The sequence below is a fragment of the Pelmatolapia mariae genome, linkage group LG17 (genome assembly GCF_036321145.2).
Source record: "Pelmatolapia mariae isolate MD_Pm_ZW linkage group LG17, Pm_UMD_F_2, whole genome shotgun sequence".
In the NCBI taxonomy this organism is placed as follows: domain Eukaryota; kingdom Metazoa; phylum Chordata; class Actinopteri; order Cichliformes; family Cichlidae; genus Pelmatolapia; species Pelmatolapia mariae.
Window position 1 is genome coordinate 36,077,982 of NC_086242.1, and position 18,626 is coordinate 36,096,607.

Here is an 18,626-nt window from a genome sequence, read left to right on the forward strand (position 1 = left end):
CTGGGGAAAACATGGAATAAAACACGAGGGGAAACAAGGGCTCACAGATACACAGACATACACAGAACAGAGGGGACACAGAAATATGAAGGACAAGGGATCAAAACTAGAAACCATAGAAAACTCATACAAGTACGATAATACAAAACTCAAAGGATAAACACGCTGGGTCAGGAGACCCAGTACCCTGACAGTACCCCCCCTCAAGGGCTGGCTCCAGACAGCCCAACACAAGAAAACAAAAACGACCAAAAACGGAAAACAACCCGACCAGGGCGGGCGGCGGGGGACCAGGAAGGAGCACCAGGAGTCCAAAAACAACATGAGCACAGAAAACACAGACGCACAAAGAACAGTACAATAGAAAGTCAGGGGGCCGACTGTGCAAACGGCAACGGTGGCAACCGAGAAACAGTTCAGGGGGCAGACCCAGAGGTCCATGGCACAAAAGTTCAAAAGTCAAACGGTCGGGGGGGCCGACCTGGTGAGTGGCACAGGTGACAGAGCTGGTCTGGAGGCCGGCCGTGCGGAAAGCAACGGCGATGATGTAGAAGCAGTTCAGGGGGCCGACCGTGCGGACTGCAACGGCGGCAAGTCAGGTGAAAGCGGTCTGGGGGCCGCCGATGACGACGACGACGTCCATCTAGAGGCCCAGAAAATGGCCGACAATGCAGAGGCGGTGGACGTACCTTGGATGGTGGTGTAGACCCAGACCCGCCAGCGGAGACGAGGGGGTGCTGGCCGGGCTGACCAGAGCCGCCAGCGGAGACGAGGGGGTGCTGGCCGGGCTGACCAGAGCCGCCAGCGGAGACGAGGGGGTGCTGGCCGGGCTGACCAGAGCCGCCAGCGGAGACGAGGGACGGCTGGAGAGGTTCTCCTGAACCCCCAGCGGAGACGAGGAGCGGCTGGAGAGGTTCTCCTGAACCCCCAGCAACAACAGAAGCAGAGCCAGCAGGTACGGAGACTTCTGCCTGAGGGGACGCTAACTGTAGCTGTACAGGGCACGCAGTCAGCTTGGGATGCAACGGCTGGGGCTGTGCAGGGCAAACAGTCTGTCCAAGCTTTGTCAGCATGACGCTGTCCTCAACTGACTGAGTGAGCTCACAAAAGCTTCCAACCGAGGATGTCAGTGACAAAACAGGAAACTGTGCTAATAACTGAGCTAATGACTGCACTATGGAGAAAAGTGCAAGTTGTAGTGGTGGTGGAACAGCAGGTAGTTGAACTTGTGACTGAGCAGGTGTCTGACTCTTGGCTGCTCTCCTCTGGGGAACAGGAACGGGTACTGGGCCTGGCCGAACACCAGCCATCCCCACCCGAGGAACAAATACGGGTGCAGGGACGAGCTGGGCTCTGGCTGCCTTTGCCCTGGGAGCCGATGTAGGTGCAGGAGCTAGCTGGACCTCCGCTGCTAACACCCGAGGAACTGAGACGGGTGCAGGAGTCGGCAGGGTCACAGCTGACCTCACCCGGGGAGCCGGAACAGGTGCAGGCAACGGCTGGTTGTCCATCAACCCCATCTGAGGAGCAGGTACGGGCGCCGGGATGAACGGAGCCTCTGCCAGGCTGGGGACAGAAGCAGGGACCAGCTGGACCTCAGCTACCCTCACCCGAGGAACTGATACGGGTGCAGGAGTCGGCAGGGTCACAGCTGACGTCACCCGGGGAGCCGGAACAGGTGCAGGCAACGGCTGGTTGTCCATCAACCCCACCCGAGGAGCAGGTACGGGCGCTGGGATCAACGGAGCCTCTGCCAGGCTGGGGACAGAAGCAGGGACCAGCTGGACCTCAGCTACCCTCACCTGAGGAACTGATACGGGTGCAAGGGAAAGCTGGGCCCGAGCTGCCCTGGGTACAGGAACTGGAGGTGGAGAGCGAAACACAGGAACAGTAACAGTCACTGGGTAAACAAGGTTAATGGTGCCAAACACAGTACTAGCAATCAGAGACTTATGGCAGGCTGGTTTCAGCACCTCTGCTGTTCTTAAGCTGTCTAGCTTATGGTTAGCAGTCTTAGGAAGAGTGAGTTCAGGAGCAGTCATAGGTACTGGGGAATTCACACAAGTTGTGTCTGGATAACCTGGGTGTGAAGCAACACTACACACAGTTGTACAGGATGTAGCCCAAGATGTAGTACACACAGAGTCCATGAGACTTGGCTGAAAAGCATGGCGCACAGAGTTAAACTGACATGACCGGGGAACAGAAAAGTTAACCTGTGCAACCAGCTCTGCAGTGCTCAAACTAAATTCTTTTGCCAGTCTATGTATAGCAGATGACACCTTGCGGCTCTTAACCTTAGCAGGAATTGAATGCACAGTTTCAAAGAGTCCACGAGGAAAAACAGAAACAGTCTCATGCTTAGCAGGCACGGAAGAAGGTGAGGTTGCACAGGTAGCGCCCGAGTTAGCACTTTCAAGTTGTGGCACAGAAAAAACCACAGCCTGAGAAACTGACGGAGCAACACTGGGAGTCACAGATACAAGAGCTGGTTTAAAGATTAAACTGTTCATAGCAGAGGAATGGCTAATTGTCTCTGTGTCACCTGGCTCAGGCAGAATGCTAGGAGTAGGCGTTAAGTTGGCTTGCTCAGCAACACAGGTCTCAACCCCAGTAACTCTTTGAGGAGCTGAGAGAGCAATGGCCGGTTGAGGAGTTGGCTGAGAAACATCAGAAATGTCTAAAGACAAAATGGGCTGGAACATGAAACAGTCCCTTGAAGGAGCATCAGCTATAGAACACTCAGTCTCGGATGGTTTGTGCTGCTCAGCATGCACAGTTACATCTAGAGCTGATGATGGTGGTGGTGTGTGGCTGAGCTCAGACTGGGAGACCTCTGAATGTACAGGCTGAGTAAAACAGCTCTGCGGGGCTACAATGCTGGTAGCAGTATGTAGCCGAGTCTGGTGTGGAATAACAGTCTTAGGTTCAGCTAACTTTACAGGTGAAACATTCATACTAGCTAACTCAGAGGAAACGCTGCGAGCATCACAAAAATCTGAGGGCTCAGAAACACAAAGACTACTAGTGTGAGCAAGTGGTGAATAATCTGACATGGAGGTGCCTCGCTGAATACTGTCTTTAGAGTCCAAACACAGAATGGCAGAATTGTCTGAGTTAGGCTGCACAATATGCACGGAGGGCCAAACAGTGCTACTCACAGTGGGGGATAAGTCATGAAGTCCGGGATCAGAAAGCTTGGGCTGAGTGTGTGAAGCACCGTCACTCTCTCCCACGGCTGCAGCCTGCTTAGCTGTACAGGAGCGACGGCGGCGTGAACGCCGTTTTCGCCGAGAAGGGGGAGGAGACGAGCTAGGCCGCGAATCCTCCAGCGGACCGGGCTGAACGTCCTCCGGCTCTTCATAAAGGAGCGGCAGCTCCGGGCGGATGCGTACGGTGGAGACGAGGAAGTCCTGGATGTGGGGGTGTAGCGTGCTGAACAGCCATGGGAGTCCGGACACCATCCTCTGTAAACGGACGGCCACGGTCTCCCGATATTCTTCCCCTGGCAGCGCTGCCCACTCCTGACAGTGGTACTTCACTGTGTAGATTAAATCTGCCTGGAGCTCAGCGGAGGAATTGTGAGCTGCTGGGTCCATGTCGTGGTCGCGTTCTTCTGTCATGATTCGGCTGCTGGGTCCATGTCGTGGTCGCGTTCTTCTGTCATGATTCGGCTGTGTGGCAGGCAGGGATTGGACCCAAACGCAAACTCACGGGGACAGAAATTGAACTCAAAAGCACAGCTTTATTGCTGGAGAACAGAACAGAAGCAATACAAAACTAAACTGGGAAAAACTAATCGTAATGCATACCAGGAGACACGGGGAGAATCACACAGAGCATGAGGGAGAACGCGACACTGAACTGAGGGAGATGTGGACATAAATACACAGAGGGTTAACGAGGGAAGTGGGAGCACATGGGGAACACAGCTGGCACAGATAATTGTAACAAGACAGGGCAGGAGTGAACACAACATGACATATACTGACGAGAGACTGTCAAAGTAAAACATGAAGTACACAGAGGTTCAGACAGGAGGAGAGGGACATAGCGGGCTGGGGAAAACATGGAATAAAACACGAGGGGAAACAAGGGCTCACAGATACACAGACATACACAGAACAGAGGGGTCACAGAAATATGAAGGACATGGGATCAAAACTAGAAACCACAGAAAACTCATACAAGTACGATAATACAAAACTCAAAGTAGGGCTGTGCGATATGACCAAAATCTGATATCCCGATATAAGAATTCTATCGTCTCGATAACGATATAAACCACAAAAATGTAACATTTTCTGTAAATTCTGTGAATCTCGGGCAGCTCGTCTTGCGGGAAGTGTTTCCAGCTGCGCGTCATGTACCTGGAGTCGAGTGTTTTAACCGATGCATGAAACTACATTTTTAGACATAAGTTGTAACGGCCGCCGTTTTCTTTGTGAGTATTTATTACACAGCGTGCTGCGGGGAAAAGCCTGTTCTAACGTTTTAGTCTGAGGTTTATTTTTTAACACCTGGCGGCTCTTTTTTACTTCTCATCCGTAAATAATCTGCTCTTTCACGTGATTCAGTTTATTTTGAAAAGTCTCAACAGGATCTTGAGCTTTATTGTGAAAGGTTTCTGTGGAACATAAACAAGCGGACACGCGCTGCTGTTACCGTCGTTGTTGCTAACCACAACGCATGAAAACAGGCGCTTCTCCGTCCGTAGTGTGGTTATATAAAATATAAGAGTAATAGAGAACTTTAAGAAATTAATATAGCCACTACAGAACCGTCAAAACGATGAAAAAATATTGCCGTAGACAGTTTATTTTGCGACACCACGAAACAAACGATAGCGTAAAATGAAACGATAGACGTTTTTATCTCGTCATCCGATATATATTGTTATATCGAACAGCCCTAACTCAAAGGATAAACACGCTGGGTCAGGAGACCCAGTACCCTGACAGTACCACTCTGCTATTTCCTTTCGATTCGTCATTCCATTCTGAATCATCCTGTTTTCTAATTAAGTTTGCCAGGATAGGCCCAATATTTACAAAAAAAGAATTTAATTCATTTACCACTTCATTCATATCACTTACTACCTTATTTTTCTTATTAAAGTAAGTAGGTAAATTTAAAGATGTATATTTATTACCCAGTACGTTTTTTAAGATATTAAACGTACCCTTAACATTATTTGTTTTTGTAAAATAATTTATTATAATACTCTCTTAGCCTTTCTGATAATTATTACTAACTTATTTTTATAAACTTTATATTTCATTTCAGCAGGCTTTGTTCTAAGTTTTATATAATCTCTACACAGCTTTTTTTTTTCTTTTTACATGCATTTTCTAGTCCTTTTGTTATCCATGGTTACCAGTAGTTTTCTTTTGCTTATATAATACCAGTGGACAGTGATTTTCATACAAAACCAAATAAATATTAAAGAATGCCTCGTATGCAGCATTGACGTCATTTACATAAACCTCATTCCAATCTTCTTTCATAAGATCTTGCATCATCATTTCTAATTCATATATATCTGTCCACACACACACTTCCTCCATAAACTGTGATGGGCAGGGCTCGGCTAGACAAGCAGTGGTGCCAGAGTTGGTAGTGGAGAGGCACTGGAAAAGAGGGAGAACAGAGTCAGGATGGTCTTACAGTATAGCCTGGAAAAATCATAACGACAGTCAGAAACAGTCTTACTTGTGTGACCAAGTGGTCGGCGGGGTTCTAAAAGAAATAATAAAAATGACAACGCCACCTGGGGGGGAAATTCTAGCCCCCAGGAAATATGAACTATAAAAAATAAAATGTAACTAAAACAACGCTCGCACAGGTTCAAGGATGCACACTGAGGCCAACTCAAATATGAACACAATTTTATTTATTAATGTAAAATGAAAAACAAAACAACAGCGCACTGAATATGTAAAACGGTGTCCCAAATTACAATAAAAATAAATACAACTGGGACTTACCAGCAGCGGTGGACCAAAAGAAAACCACACAAAAAAAACCTACTATAGTCTATTCACCTGGTGCTGTACAACAAAAGAAGTGTGGAAAACGACCCGCCACCTAAGGTCCCACGGCCGCTGGTAGATCCTCAGTTCGCTGAAATAAAAGCACAAAATAAACACATTAAAAAGGATAAAAACATGGGACATCAACAGGCTCTCAACCTATGAAACAAAAGAAAGAAACAATTAAAAGAAAACAAAAGTCGGTGATACAACACACCCAGTTATACACCACAGAGCACCGATTAAAAATACTTTCGCTCGGCGAACCAGCCCACAGCTGGTGCTGGGTCTGATTGTCCTTGGTCTGCTCGGTCTCACACAACTTCCCACAGCTGGGAGAAAGGGGAAAGGCAGTACCAGTTCGTATAACCGGCCCAATATACGGCCGAGAATCGCCCCGGCCAGCCACGAAAGCTGGAGTGAACAATAGTCCAAAAGGGCGTGGCAAAGCAAGCTACAAGGGAAAACTGGGCCGCCGCAGATTAACCGTAATATAACAAAGTCAACAAGACAAGACAGCAGCAGGGCAGGTGCCCGACTCTCTGCGTAATCAAAGCAGGCGGTTGGTCCCCGAGAGGGCACGGCAGCAATCAAACCCTACAAATAAGAAAAAGGCAAAACTAACCTTAGTCTTCTTTAATTTACAAAACTAGCAGCTATAAAATAAGCGGCTTACCCCAGAACTTGGAGGCGCTGTACTGCACGGCGGATGCACTCACGCGTCTCCTCACCACGGCTGGAGCAAAGGAAAGAAAAACAGCCGCGCTGTAGCGGGCCGCAGAAATATAACTACTAATTGCCGACATTAGGGAGAAATCAGAAATCGAAGGGGAGACCTACCTGTAGCAATCGCACAACCTGATCGCCCCAGTAATTTAACCAACAGCCAGCGTCTACCGCTATAGCGTACCAGAAGCTCGGGAGGAAATAATCCAACGAGAAAACCCGGCTTCCCTTTATACAGGTAAACGCCGCCCTGTAATCAATATACAGGTGGGCTCCTAGTTGAAGTAAGCGCGCAGCGGGAGCAAGCACAGGGGAGAGAGAGAGAGAGAGAGAGAGAGAGAGAGGAAAAGCGAGTAGCCCCTCCGGCTACATCTACCCCCCCTTTTTGTATTGGCGCCCCGACAATAAGATAAGATAAGATAAGATAAGAACAACTTTATTTATCCCGAGGGAAATTCTTTTGTCATGTACATGCTCAAAGCAGCAGGAGAGACAGAGGAACACATGAAATAGATATAAGATATACAATATATACAATAAGAATAGTGTACAGTAATATACAGAAGGATAGTGCAAGACGAATAATCGGATAACTCTAACAAAGTAATATACATAACTATATCCTGGTGAATAAATAACTAAACTATCAGTGCAGGCGGTTCTAGAAAGTGACAAAGTATTGTGCAATAGAATGAAGGGAGTAGCAGCATATGATGGGGGATGAAAACAAATATTCAATAAGTACTCTTGGGTAATATTGCACGGTCTGGAGGGAACAGAATAACATAGGTAATAGTCTTAGGAGAATCACCTACAGAGTGAGGAAGAGTTAAACAGTCTTATTGCCACCGGTACAAAGGATTTCCTGTGGCGGTCAGTTCTGCATTTCGGGGCAATGAGTCTTTTGCTGCGTTTGCTCCGATGGTCCATCACGGGGGCGTGCATGGGGTGCGAGGGGTTGTCCATGATAGAAAGAAGCTTTTTTAGCATTCTCCTCTCAGACACCTCCTCCAGGTTCTCCAGTCTGACACCCAGGACAGAACCAGCCTTTCTAATCAGTTTGTTCAGCCTGTTGGCATCAGCTGTCTTCACCCCACTGCCCCAGCACACAGCTGCAAAGAACACGACGCTCTCCAACACCGAGTGATAGAACATGGTCAGCATTTTCCTACCAACATTGAAGGACCTGAGCCGCCTCAGTAGGAAAAGCCGACTCTGCCCTTTTTTGAAGATAGCATTGGTGTTCTTGGTCCAGTCCAGTTTACAGTCCAAGTGTACCCCCAGGTACCGGTAGTCCTCAACGATCTCAACGTCAGCCCCTCTGATGGTGACAGGGGTAGGAGGAGGAGTCTGCTTCCTAAAGTCCATAATCAGTTCCTTTGTCTTTGTGATTGTGGTTAAGTTGTAGGTGGTTTAGCTCACACCACTCGACAAAGCTGTCCACCACACTCCTGTACTCCTCCTCCTGTCCATCCCTGATACAGCCCACGATGGCAGAGTCATCAGAGAATTTCTGCAGATGGCATGACTGAGACTTGTACCTGAAGTCAGATGTGTAGAGAGTGAAGAGGAAGGGTGATAGGACTGTCCCCTGCGGCGCCCCTGTGCTGCTCAGGATGTTATCTGAGCGGCAGCTCTTCAGTCTGACATGCTGTGGTCGACTTGTTAAATAGTCCGTAATCCAACCTACCAGTGGGGCGTCCACCTGCATTTCCGTGAGCTTATTCCCCAGCAGTGATGGTCTGATCGTGTTAAAAGCACTAGAGAAGTCAAAGAACATGACCCTCACAGTGCTCCCAACGATGTCCAGATGAGAATAAGCCTGGTCCAGCAGGTAGATGAGGGCATCCTCCACACCGATACGAGGTTGATAAGCAAACTGCAGGGGATCCAGCCAAGGCTCCACCAGCAGCCGCAGATGTTTTAGGACGAGTCTCTCCAGCGTCTTCATGACATGTGAGGTCAGAGCCACTGGCCTGTAGTCACTGGGGGTCGACGGGTTGATCTTTTTAGGGACAGGAACCAGGCAGGATTGCTTCCAGAGTGATGGGACTCTCTGCATCTCCAGGCTCATGTTGAAGATCCATTGTAGAACTCCAGACAGCTGGGAAGCACAGCACCTGAGGGCCCTGGGACTGACACCATCAGGACCAGCAGCTTTGCCGGAGTGGAGTCTGCCCAATTCTTTTTTGATGTCATCTGCTGAGAGGGACAAGGTGAGACAGTCTGAGGGGGCAGGAGAGGGGGGAGGCGAAAGGAGAGGATGGGAAGAGCTGGGTGTGGAGACAGGAGACGCAGGGCAGTCGAACCTATTGAAGTGTAGATTTAGGTTGTTAGCACTTTCGACGTCCCCATCCATCCCAACACCTCTCTTTTGTCTCAGGCCAGTGATAGCCCGCATTCCATTCCACACCTCCCTGGTGTTGTTTTCAGTTCAGTTCAGTTCAGTTCAGTTCATTTTTATTTCAAACATGTGCCTTCACAATCATTTCCAAATATCATTTCATTATTTGTTTGAAAAGGAGTAGGCAGAAGTAATTACTTATTTGTCCCTACCCCCTCAAGTTTTACCTCTCATTCTTTTAATTTTCTTTTAGTCTTAAATTAAACAAACAACATATGAAACAAAAGTACAGCAAAACAAAACAAAACATACATAAATAAAAAAAAAAGAAATTAGCAAGCCCCACCACAGTATAGTTTCTTTTATATGAAAAATACAGAATGTGTATATTTGCATATTCATAAGTTATGGAAAAACAAACAAACCAAAAAAAACAACAACCAAGAACCACAATACCATTACCAGCCACATTACCGTCCTGGGTTAACCCCGTTTTCTTCATTCTTATACTTATTTAAAATTTGTTTTTTATATTTTACTTTAAACTGGCTTACGTTTTTACTTTCTTTTATTTCTTCTGTTAGACTGTTCCATAATTTAACTCCTGCAATTGAGAGAGACATAGTTCTTAAAGTTGTTCTAGCACTTTGTATTTTTAAATTCCATTTCCCTCTTAAGTTATACCCACCTTCTCTTTCTATGAACAATTTACAGATTTCTTTTGGAAGCAATTTATTTCTTACTTTATACATTATTTGCGCTGTTTTAAACTCCACCAAGTCTTTGAATTTAATAGCTTGCATTTTGACAAAGAGTGCATTTGTATGGTCCCTGTACCCCACATTATTTATTAATCTAATGGCCCTTTTCTGTATTATAGTTATTGTTTGTGTATTACTTTTGTATGTGTTTCCCCAAACCTCTACACAGTAGCTCATATATGGCAGTAGTAAAGCACAGTATAATATGTGCAGTGCTTTCTGATCCAACATAGGCTTTGCTTTCCCCAGGACGGCAATGCCCCGTGCCATTTTCCCCCGAACATAAGTAATGTGTGGCTTCCAACAGAGCTTGTGGTCAATGATCACACCAAGAAATTTTATTTCATTTACTCTTTCTAAATATACATTGTCAACACATATTTCTATTTTGATGTTTTTCTTTTGTTTTCCAAACAACATAAATTTGGTTTTATCTAGATTCAATGATAATTTATTTATATCAAACCACTTCTTTAATATTGTTAATTCCTGTGTGATCATCTCCAAAACCTGTGGCAATTCCACACCTGAACATAGTATATTTGTGTCATCAGCAAATATTACAAACTTTAAAATCTCCGATACTCTGCAAATATCATTTAAGTACATAATAAACATTTTTGGACCCAATACCGAACCTTGAGGTACTCCACAAGCTATATCCATCAGATTAGATTTATATTCATTTATTTGTACATATTGTTTCCTATTCCCTAGATAGCTTTTAAACCATTCCAAAACCACTCCCCTAAACCCATACTTTTCCAGTTTTTTTAATAAAATTTCATGATTAACAGTATCAAACGCCTTCTTTAAATCTAAGAAAATGCCGAGTGCATCCCTCTTATTATCCATAAATTCCGTTATCTTTTCCATTAAATCTATCAGTGCTAAAGCTGTTGATCTGTTGCTTCTGAACCCATACTGACTATCTGTCAGTAATTCATATTTTTCCACAAAACTGTCAAATCTTTTTATGAAAAGTTTTTCCAGTATCTTAGAGAACTGGGAGAGTATTGACACTGGTCTATAGTTTGTAAAATGATGCCTTTCACCGGTTTTGTAAATGGGAATAACTTTAGCAACTTTCATTTTTTGTGGAAAAACCCCTTTTTGAAACGACAAGTTGAATATGTATTTTAATGGTTTTACAATCCCATCAATAACTGTCTTTACTGTTACCATATCAATATCATTCCAGTCTGTACTGGTTTTGTTCTTAAGTCCTCTAACTATGTCATAAATCTCTTTCTCTTCCACTGCTCTTAAAAACATTGAGCTACTATTCCTTTCAATATTTTCCCCAGTGTCCCTTTCTATTCCATCAACCTTTATTTCTTCTGCCAGTTTTGGCCCTATGTTTACGAAGAATTCATTAAAGCCATTTACTATCTCTTCCATGTTATTAATACTTCTTGTCCCTTCTATAAAGTACCCAGGGTAATCATTATTCCTTGATTCATTTTTGATTATACTGTTTAATACATTCCATATATCTCTTGTGTTATCTTTATTGTGTATTTCCTGCAGTTTGTTTTCCAGCCTCCGTCTGTAGGACTCTTTACCCTCTGCAATCTTGGCTTTCAGCTCCTTCTGCACCAGTTTCAGCTGATCTCTGTCACCATTTCTGAAAGCTCTTTTTTTCTTGTTCAGGGTTGCTTTGATGTCTTTGGAAACCCAGGGCTTATTGTTGGGGAAGCACAGAATGTTTTTTTTGGGGACCACAGTGTCAACACAGAAGTTGATATAGTCTGTAACACAGCCTGTCACATTGTCAATATTGTCCTGATTGGAATCAAAAAGAACATCCCAGTCCGTTGACTCAAAGCATCCCTGCAGAGTCTCTTCCGACTCCCTTGTCCATGTTGTAACCGTTTTGGTGGCTGCAGGTTGTCTCTGAACGGCAGGTCTGTAAAGGGGCTGGAGGTAGACCAGGTTGTGATCAGCCCTGCCCAGAGGAGGGAGAGGGCTGGAGGTGTATGCCTCAGCAGCATTGGCATAAAACAGGTCCAGTGTTTTATTGTCTCTTGTTTTGCAGTCCACATACTGCTTGAATGTAGGTAGAACAGTGGAGAGGTTCGTGTGGTTAAAATCGCCCGTTATAGCCACAAACGCAGAGGGACTACGATTTAGTAGGTCCGCTGTCGCAGAGCTGATGACGTCATACGCCTGCGCCGCGTTGGCATCAGGAGCGATGTAAACAATGACGATAATGGCGAGGGAAAACTCACGCGGTAAATAATATGGTCGAAGACCGACTGCTAACAGTTCGATGTGTTTGTTACACACAGCCATCCTCACCTTAACGTGACTGGGGGAACACCAGCGGTTGTTAACATAGAGAGCGAGTCCTCCTCCCCTCTTCTTCTCGCTACTGCCTGGGTCCCTGTCCGCTCTCACACACGTAAATCCGTTTATATCCACCACCTGGTCCGGGATGTTTTTGTGCAGCCATGTCTCCGTGAAACACATAACACTGCATTCTCGGAAAACTTTCTCTGTCCTTGTTAGCGTCGCGATCTCCTCCATCTTATTAACCAGCGATCTGACATTGCCAGTCACCACAGACGGGAGAGCAGGACGGAATCTTTTCCTCCTCAGTCTTCGCGTTTTCCCCGCTCTGCAGCCACGGTAGTTCCTCTGCAGAGCGTTTTCCCCGCTCTGCAGCCACGGTAGTTCCTCTTGATCACCGCGGGGATCTCATGCTGAACACCGGCATGGCTGTGCTGTCTTAGCCCCAGCAGCTGGTCCCGGCTATAGACAAAGGGGCAGCGTGGCGTCGCGGTCATCTCAGTTGTTTTACACGGAGTTTCGTATCCAAACACGGCTAAAAACTTCTCGACTACACAAGAAGTATAAACTAAAAAACTAACTAAGTAGACAAAAAGAAATAAATAAGAGGAAAAGAAAGAAATGGGAAAGTAGTTTTCAACTGCAGAGAGCATGCTAGACAGGCTGCCATCCGAGACGGCGCCGGAAGTGACTCGAGGGAGCTAACACCATGGCCTGAATATGGCAAGCTGAGCATTGGCGACTGGGACAGATTCAACAGGACGTGGCAAGTGATATACATTCGAGTGCTGACCAGCTGTCGAACGTGCTGTTCTCCGCAAGTGTGGCCCACTCACCTCAGACTGTTCAACAGAGCCTGAGGAAGAACCTGGGGGAGCAGAGGTCGAGGGTGCTACAATCACACTGGGAGTAGACCTGAGCTCCACCGATGGAACTCTAGAGGCATCGGAAAGTGACGCCACGGGTGCTACAGGGTGTGAGGATACCTCAGGAACAAGGAGCCACAACTCGTCGTCGCTCAGAGAGGTCCGCTCTGAGTCAGCAGGCACAGGTGGGGATGGAACCTGTGGACCAGGTGTAGGAGGCCCTAGGCTGACCTGTGCCTTTAACATGTCACGATGGACATGTCGAACCTTCTCCAAGTCTCCCACAGGGGCAATGGTATAAACAGCCCCATTGTCTTGGGGTGCTCTCAACACCTGATAGACGACTGAGCTCCATAGGTCCTGAATCTTGTGCCGGCCCCGGGCGCTGTGATCACGAAGATACACCAACTGACCGACTTTGAAAGGAACAGGGTGGACCCTTTGGTCATGCCGCGCCTTGCGACGGTCAGCGGCCAGCAGCAACCGTGCCCGAGCTCCTTCAAAAGCCACCATTAACCTGGCTTGATGCTCAACCACCCAGTCGTGGACCTCTCCAGGCACTGGGTCCTGAACACGACCTAAAAGAAAATCAATGGGCAGCCTAGGATCCCTGCCAAACATCAGGAAAAAGGGCGACTCTCCCGTGCCCTGATGGGGCGTGCTATTATAGCAAAAGAGCAGGTGTGGTAAGCATGCAGCCCAGTCGCGTTTCCGAGATGACGGCAGGGTCCGCAGGAGGTTGTGGAGGGTCCGATTAAATCGTTCACACTGCCCATTACCTGCTGGGTGGTAGGGGGTTGTACGGGACTTAGCTACCCGATACAACTCACATAACTGTTGCATCACCAGACTCTCAAAATTTCTACCCTGGTCAGAGTGGAGGCGGCTAGGAACGCCAAACTTAAAAAACCACTCCGTCAATAGGACCTGGGCCACAGTAGAGGCCCGCTGGTCCCGGGTAGGGACTGCGACAGTGTATTTGCTGAAAACGTCAGTCATGACCAGGACGTTTTCGACTCCACTACGAGAAGGTTCCAACAGTGTGAAATCTATGGCCAGAATTTCATTCGGCCTGGATGCCAACAGGTGGCCCATATAACTATGAGGCCCCAACTCTGAGTCCTTCGCGACCTGACAGCGTTCACAACGCTGAACCCATTGTTTGATGTCAGAGGACATCCCGGGCCAATAGCAACGCTGCCGGACTAGTTCAGTGGTACGATCAATACCTTGGTGCCCATGGTCCTGGTGCAGCTGCCTCAAGGTCTCCGGCTTCAGAGCCTCTGGAAGCACAAGTTGGATGGCCTCATCACCTCCACCCGGACGCAAAATGTGGCGATAGAGGATGCCATCCTTCTCCACCAGACGATCCCACTGACGCACCAGAGCCATGACTGGTTTGGGGACCTGACTCCTTTCCTCTGAAGAGGGCGGGGACTGCCTCCTCCAGTATACCAGGAAACCTTTCAGGAGGGGGTCAGCCTCCTGTAAAGCACGGATATCCCCCGGAGAATGAGACGGGAAAGCCCCAATCTTTAACTGAGTAACGGCGGGCCATACCACTGGACACTGAGCCTGCTGAAGCGAGGCCGGGATGGGAGTCCCAAGCGACACGCCCTCGACCAGGCTAGAGCTCGTCTCATACTGTCGGGAGAGCGCATCAGCATTCCTATTACTGCGGCCTGAGTGATACTTAATCTCAAAATCGAATGCCGCCAGCTGGGAGGCCCACCTCTGCTCGGTGGCACCCAGCTTAGCTGAAGAGAGATAACTCAGTGGATTGTTGTCGGTGTAAACCACACACTTATGCCCCAACAGGTACTCCCGGAACTTCTCGGCCATGGCCCACTTGAGCGCAAGAAACTCCAGCTTCATAGAGCTGTAATTGTCCATATTGCGCTCGTGGGGCCGAAGACCTCGACTGGCATAAGCCACTGGCCTAACAACACCCTCTACGTCTTGGGAAAGAACTGCACCCAAACCACTGTGACTGGCGTCAATCTCCAAGATGAATGGACGTGCGAAGTCAGCATACGCCAGCACAGGAGCAGACACAAGTTTGGCTTTCAGGGCCTCAAAGCTCTCTTCACACTGAGGTGTCCAAATAGCACTCAAACTCTGTCCCGAGCCCTTCTTTGTCTTGGTGCCAGCCAATTTAGCCACCACTTGATGCAGGGGAGCCGCCAATGTGGCAAACCCCTCCACAAAGCGCCGGTAATAGCTGGCGAAACCCAAAAAGGATCGCAACTCCGACACGGAACGAGGACACTGCCACTTGGCTACTGCGTCAACCTTGGCTGGATCGGTAGAGACACCCTCACAAGAGATTACATGGCCCAAGTAGTTAACCTTCTGCTGGAAAAAGGCACACTTTTCTAGCTTAGCCTTGAGCCCCTCTTGCTGCAGCCTTGTCAACACCATCTCCAGCCGTTGCAGGTGCTGAGAAACAGACGAGGAGAACACAATGATGTCGTCTAGGTACAGCAGTAGCGACTGGCACTGCTGATCCCCGAACATCCTCTGCATTAGGCGCTGGAAGGTACCAGGAGCATTGCACAGCCTGAATGGCATACGATTCCACTCGAACAGGCCAAACGGCGTGCAAAAAGCGGTCTTGGTCTTATCCTGCTCAGAAACTGGTACCTGATTGTACCCACTGGCCAGGTCGATGGTAGAAAACCAGCGTGCGCCAGCAAGGGCATCCAGACTTTCCTCGATGCGAGGTAAAGGGAAGGCGTCCTTCCTCGTTTTGCTGTTCAGCAAACGGTAGTCAGCGCACAGACGGAGGCTTCCATCCTTCTTGCGGACCAACACGATGGGAGAGGCATAAGGACTGCTACTCTCCCTAATTACCTGGGCCTCCAATAGCTGATTGATATGGGCCCTGACGGCCTCATAATCAGAAGGAGGAATCCGCTTATACCTCTGCCGGACGGGTAAGTCATCCAGCAGAGGTATGTCGTGTGAAATGAGGTTTGTGCAGCCCAAGTCTCCCTCATGAGTAGAGAAAACAGAGCGGTACTTCTGCAAAAGTAACCGTACCTCATGTTGCTCTGACTCAGCGAGAGCAGACAGGTCAATCGCATCCACCATGTCTTGAGCAGGGCTGCTGGTTGTATGGGAGGAAACTGTAATGGGAAAAGAGTGTTCCTCGCTAACACCAGCAGGGAGGCTAACAACAATAGCTTGGCTTATCACTCCTAAATGGGTCCGTGGGTGGAGGACAGCTTCAGCTGTTCCCACATTAGTGACTGGAACATAGGCAACGCCCTTATCCACCTGGACCAAACATGGAGAGGCCAGCAACCCAACTGGCAGCCCAGACTCAGGAGGCTCAAAAAGCACAGACTGGCCTGACAACTGCTGTGAACAGGTGGTGGCCACCAGCTGCATGACACCACCAGGTATCCGCACGGCCCGCGGGCCCTGTACCTTGACGGTACCAACACTGTCCTCTGGGGCTTGGACTGCAGACTGGTGACACTGATGTAAAGCCTCTAAAACTGGTCTCGGTGCCTGTGACACAGAAGGAGAATTAAACAAGGAGCCACCGAAAGCCCCAAACAGCTCTTGATAACAGCGACGGATGACATTCATTCCTAAAATACCAGGAACAGAGGGCGTGGCACCAGGAGGGTCCTTCACTATGAGGATCCCACAAGAGGGCATTTCCTTGCCACACAGGAGTACACTGAGCTCCAAATAGCCAATGTAAGGAATGGCAAGCCCATTGGCAGCCCGAAGCTGTAACCAATGGCATGACTGAAGGCGTTCTTGTCCCCAAGGGGCAAAATGCGTCAAAAAGAAGCTCTCTGTAATGGTGGAAACCATGGAACCAGTATCCACCAAACAAGGGACAGTCACCCCACTAATCAGCACATCCATCTTTGGACACGATGAAATTAACCTGCCAATCCTATCTTTCTGTGAGCCAGTGAACTCCCCACCTGAACTGTGGCTCTGCAGCTCAGAGGGTTTTAGTTTCCCGACTGGGTAGCGGAAAGGTGATTGCCAACTGCCGTACGAGGAGGGCCTGAATCAGAACCTGCTCTGGTGCGGCGTGAAACCCGCTCCCCAGTGCACTCCCTAGCAAAGTGTCCTGGCTGCTGACACCGGCGACAAATCACCGAGCCAGCCCGTGAAGGCCGAACACCTCTTCGGGGGTTCTGTAAAGAAACCACTGTCTCAGTGAGCTGATTTAACTGCTCTTGCTGGCGCTTTAGGAGTTCCTTTAGCTCACGCCACTCAGACTCAGGTGTACCAACAGGAGTGAACCTAGGGCTAGTGTGCACCCCACACTGGAAACCATACGTTGATGGGTGGGAATAGCCACGGTTGCGAACACCGCCTGAAAACCCTTCTCTTTCCCATCTAATTGCTTCCCCGCGCACCTCTAACAAGGTGGCAGTAGGCTCACGGCGAACATATTGTTTAAGCTCTCTGTGGAGAGCACTGTCAGCAACATGTTCTACAAACTGGTCTCGGAGCAACACCTCTGCATTACGCATGCCATCAGGTGCACTTTGCTTCACTTGCTCCATCAGAGCCATTAGCGCTAAGGAAAACTCCTGCAAAGTCTCTCCCTCCCGCTGTCTCCTCGAAAAGAAAGCCTGCTGCAGAGTGACATAGGACTGCACATTACCATACAGTTCCTTTAAAATGGTCAACACACGAGCAGGGTCCCCTCGCTCTGAATTAGGGCGAAATTTGATCTCCTCCCTTGCTTCTCCCTCTAAATGGTCAAAAATAAAAAATGCTTGATCAGCAACAGACAGGTGTCGGACACGCATGCACGCTTGAACCTCTTCGACCCATTCAGATATATTGATGCCCGTTCTGCCATTAAACATGGGACATTCACGGTCCCTAGGCACCACGACAAAACGCTCTGTAACGGCGGCCTGGCTACCAACATTTGGTAGGCAACCAGCTGGTGCGAAGGAGGCCGACGCAGCACCACCACCAGACTCCAGCACAGCGCCTCCATCCCGGCGCAATTGCTCATTATCTGCTTTTAGCTGTGCTACCAGGTCTCTAAGTTGCTGCAATTCTTCCTCCATAATAAATTTTAGACCAAAAAACAGGGAAAATTAAATCGGTAAGGGGGCTAATTACCCTAGCTCCTCAACCTGAATGCTGCTGTCTTGTCTGCAATCACAACTAAAAAAAAAAGAGAGCCCTTAAACAGGTAACCTATTTTCTCTAAAAAAACACTTTACGAAACCAAAAATCTACCTCAAATGTGCATCCTGTCGACCAACGCCAAGTATGTGACCAAGTGGTCGGCGGGGTTCTAAAAGAAATAATAAAAATGACAATGCCACCTGGGGGGAAATTCTAGCCCCCAGGAAATATGAACTATAAAAAATAAAATGTAACTAAAACAACGCTCGCACAGGTTCAAGGATGCACACTGAGGCCAACTCAAATATGAACACAATTTTATTTATTAATGTAAAATGAAAAACAAAACAACAGCGCACTGAATATGTAAAACGGTGTCCCAAATTACAATAAAAATAAATACAACTGGGACTTACCAGCAGCGGTGGACCAAAAGAAAACCACACAAAAAAAACCTACTATAGTCTATTCACCTGGTGCA

The 18,626-nt window shown here is 47.9% G+C and overlaps 1 long non-coding RNA gene across 1 annotated transcript; it reads right to left on the bottom strand.

The window, feature by feature from the left end:
• Positions 1-5,948: 5,948 nt before the first annotated feature.
• LOC135932163 (uncharacterized) lies at positions 5,949-6,981 on the bottom strand. The gene is made up of 3 exons (XR_010573301.1): positions 6,873-6,981; positions 6,709-6,768; positions 5,949-6,123 (listed from the first exon to the last, which is right to left on the bottom strand). It is a non-coding gene; the product is annotated as an uncharacterized LOC135932163 (long non-coding RNA).
• Positions 6,982-18,626: the final 11,645 nt, after the last annotated feature.